Source organism: Fukomys damarensis, unplaced genomic scaffold (assembly GCF_012274545.1).
Source record: "Fukomys damarensis isolate Sample0158 unplaced genomic scaffold, DMR_v1.0_HiC HiC_scaffold_37, whole genome shotgun sequence".
In the NCBI taxonomy this organism is placed as follows: domain Eukaryota; kingdom Metazoa; phylum Chordata; class Mammalia; order Rodentia; family Bathyergidae; genus Fukomys; species Fukomys damarensis.
In genome coordinates, this window is record NW_022900949.1 from 21,536,991 (window position 1) to 21,540,574 (window position 3,584).

Here is a 3,584-nt window from a genome sequence, read left to right on the forward strand (position 1 = left end):
GCCGCCCTTCAATTACCCATGATCCATTTCCTCCCACCCTGGTAGGGGAAGGCTCCTAATTGCTGCATAGGTGGCCAAATGGAATATTAATTTTTGGTGACTCAGAGCACTGTGCCTGGTGTGCTTTCTTATAGAGCTGCCTCTGGCACCATAGTAAAGTCTGCTCTAAGACAGCTCTTATGTTTTATCACACGGTTTACTTACTTTTCTTTTTGTGTAATTGGTAGTTCAAAGAGTGAAGAGAGTGCTAAAGTATGGTGTATGAGGCAGATAAAAATTAATAATTGTCTTTTAGGAAGTCATCCGAGGAAAGCACTGAGTGTGTTTGTTCACCAAGGGGTGGGTCCATAGGGCTTGCTGCCTGGTGCTGAGATGTGGATAGGATACTTACAACTTAAAAGTTGGTACATTTCTAGAATGATTGATTTAATAGCTACATTTTACACATGCCAGAAAAACTGTAGAGGTGCAGAGTTTTTATGACTACATTTTTTCACATGATGTATGAAAATACATTTTAATACCAAAGATATTCTTCTTTGCAAGGTGAAGAGTGATTTACAGGTGCTTCTGTACTTATGGTAGTGCCGCCTCCACCCAAACCCACCTCAAGTTGAAAGTATTAAGTCAAATGCGCATTTAGTCACAACCTGCTGGACATAAGCGGTTTAGCAGCACGGTGCACCGTACAGCATCGCTCTCTCAACGCACCAGGGACAAGTTTGTGTGGAAGACAATTATTCCACAGACGGGGGAAGGAGGCTGATACAGGATTAGATGCTCATAAAGATCGTTCAGCCTGAATCCCTCGCATGTGCAGTTCACAGCAGGGTTCGCGCCTCTCTGAGAATCGGATCCCCACTGACCTCACAGGAGGCGGGGCTCAGGCTGGAACACAGTGCAGGGGAGGTTGTGGTTGCTTGACGCTTTTGAAGCTTTGGTCCCCAACCCACTGCTCACCTCTGCTATGTGGCTAGGTTCCTAACAGCCCCAGGGGTAGGGGACCCCCCCTGAGTAGTTGTCTCCTGTGATCTTGGGGCTGCCCAACAGGGAGAGTCCATTGCTAATCCCCAAAAGATCCAAATTCAAAATTCAAGCTGTGGTTTCTACTAAATATGCATCACTTTCACAGCATTGTAAAATGGAAAAATCTTAAAAGTTCGACCATTTTAAATAGATACTGTCTCTATTTAATTTTCTGTAATTTTTTTTTTTTTTTTGGTACCAGGGGTCGAACTCGGGACCCTGATGCTTGCGAGACAGGTGGCTGCACCACTGAGCTAAATCCCCAGCCCTAATTTTCTGTATTTTTAAAAAGACTCGGATATGTTCTATATCAGGGTCTCTTATAAGAAGACAAATTAAAATTTATATTTGAATTTATATGTGCATACCATTGTGAGACATATTAAAAGATACAGAAGTTTTCAAATGAAAATCTATTCTTAGTTAAATGAGTCTTATTTTGGGGGAGTGATCAGATGCAGTAAACCTTTTATTTCTCCAAAATGCAGCTTCTGCTGACAGAATTTCATGTTCTCTTCTTTAGAGACAGGAAGGACCTCCGTTACAGTCCAATTTTAATTCCATTTGCCCTAGAGTAGGCACAAATCTCAGTGCTACTGTTGTATAGTGTCCTTCTGGCCAGTTTTTCCATCTCCATTTCATGGCGATCTTTGTATTTATTGACAGTTGTGTATGCACCAGTGATGGTCCCATCAAACATTTGGTTTTTTCCTCCCTCTTCAGCAGGAGATTTAGAAAATTTCTGCACCAGGTCTGGGGATTTAGCTCAGTGGTTCTGGTGCCTGTCTTGCAAGTGCAAGGACCTGAGTTCAATCCCTGGTACCCCCCCCCAAAAAAAAAAAACCAAAACAGAAAATTTCTGCCCCAGATCTTTCACAGTGAAGGTGCGATAGAGCCATTCTACTATTGTGTCAAACAGCTCTGTCTTGTGCAGGGCCACAGTGGGGATCTTTACACCCAGTGCCCCCAGAGAAGAGGCCTGAACCTGCAAGGTATTTTCACTCAGTTTCCTTTTAACAGTCAATTCCTGGTTTGTCAAAGCCGTTGTTGGTAAAATCATTCCCATGGCGAATTCTGTCTCACGTGCCTTCAGGTAATCTGCAGGGCCTCCCTGACCTTGGTGGTGCCTGCAGTTTTCATAAGCTCCTTCAGTATCTCCCTATCTCCTTTCTTTTCAGTAACATTCACCTCTGTCATCTACTTCATTTTCTTCAAAAAGGTTTGGGTATTTCCATCAATCCCCTGAGTTTGGCACCAGATTCTTTAACTGTACCTTTCCAGCCAGCTTGATGTTCTCTTGCACTTGTAGAAGGAAATCAGCTTTCCTTTGTGGCTGCTGCCCGAAGCCTCACCTTCCACCTGCTTCAGCTTGCTGGTCTCACAGTGGCCAGCCTCCTCCTCCACAGCAGTTCCCACCATAAGCTCTCACAGCTTCCCCTTAGACCGGTCAGTGGCATCTCGCTCTGTTCAGGGCCACTTGCTCATGTTGGTGCCGTCCTCTCCAAGATTCAGCGCGGGTCCCCCAGCCACACTTGGCCATGGCTGCAAGGGCCACATGGTGCCCAGAAAGTGCCAGAACTCCCTGCCCCTGGCAATGTCTTATTTTTTATTCACTTTGAAATTTAACTGGGATAAGTAAAAACACACTTGTGATAGCATAAACTCATGTAACTCTCAGAAGCTTCTTTTTTTTTGTCCTTTGGTACCCGGGATCGAACTCGGGACCTTGCGCTTGCAAGGCAGGGGGTGGCATCGCTGAGCGACATTCCTGGCCCATCAGAATCTTAAGTCTACAAACACACAAAGTATTCCAAGATCAAAGTTCAACTTGTTCAAATTTCTGCAATTAAAAGTAATTGCTAACTTCTTGGGTTCACGGCTGTGAGTGACACAATATTACCTGGCTTCAATTTGTTCAGAATTGAAAAAATAATAATTCTTTGAAAAGTGCAAGAAACTTGAGGGTAGCCTTGATGTCATGTTTCATTTTTTAAATCAGGTTTTCTTTAGCTGAATGAGTTCTTGAAGGCCAGCATGCCAGTTAATCCTAACTGTTGCCTTGACAGAAGAAGAGACTCCAGGAGAGATGTTTGGATAGCGGTGGTGCTGTACTCACCCTGAAGTATCCGTCGATGGATTCCCAGCCGAGTGTGCTATGAGGATGCAGGACCCAGGAGGAGGTGGGTCGCTGGGGAGCGGTATATCTCCCTGGAACATTTCCCCTGCTCTCTGCTTCTTGGCTGCCATGAATTGCACAGTTTTCTTCCTCCATGATGTTTCTGAGCGAAATGAAATGTCTCCTCCTTTAAGATATGAGTGTCAGGTAGTTTGTCTTAGCAACAGAAAGCTGACCCCCACCGTCAGCCTGCATCAGGTTCACCTGGGGAGAGAATGCAACTGGCCGGGCCTCACCCGGAGACTTCTGACTCAGTAGCCAAGGTGGGAGCCTGTAATATGCATTTCTTCTTCTTCTTCTTCTCTTTCTCCTCCTCCTCCTCCTCTTCTTCCTTTTTTTTTTTGTTTTTGGTACCAAGGATTGAACTCAGGACATTGCGCTT

The 3,584-nt window shown here is 44.8% G+C and overlaps 1 pseudogene; it reads right to left on the reverse strand.

Annotated features, from left to right (window-relative positions):
- Positions 1-1,460: 1,460 nt before the first annotated feature.
- On the reverse strand, positions 1,461-2,583 carry LOC104859315 (annotated as a pseudogene).
- Between the last annotated feature and the right edge of the window lie 1,001 nt (positions 2,584-3,584).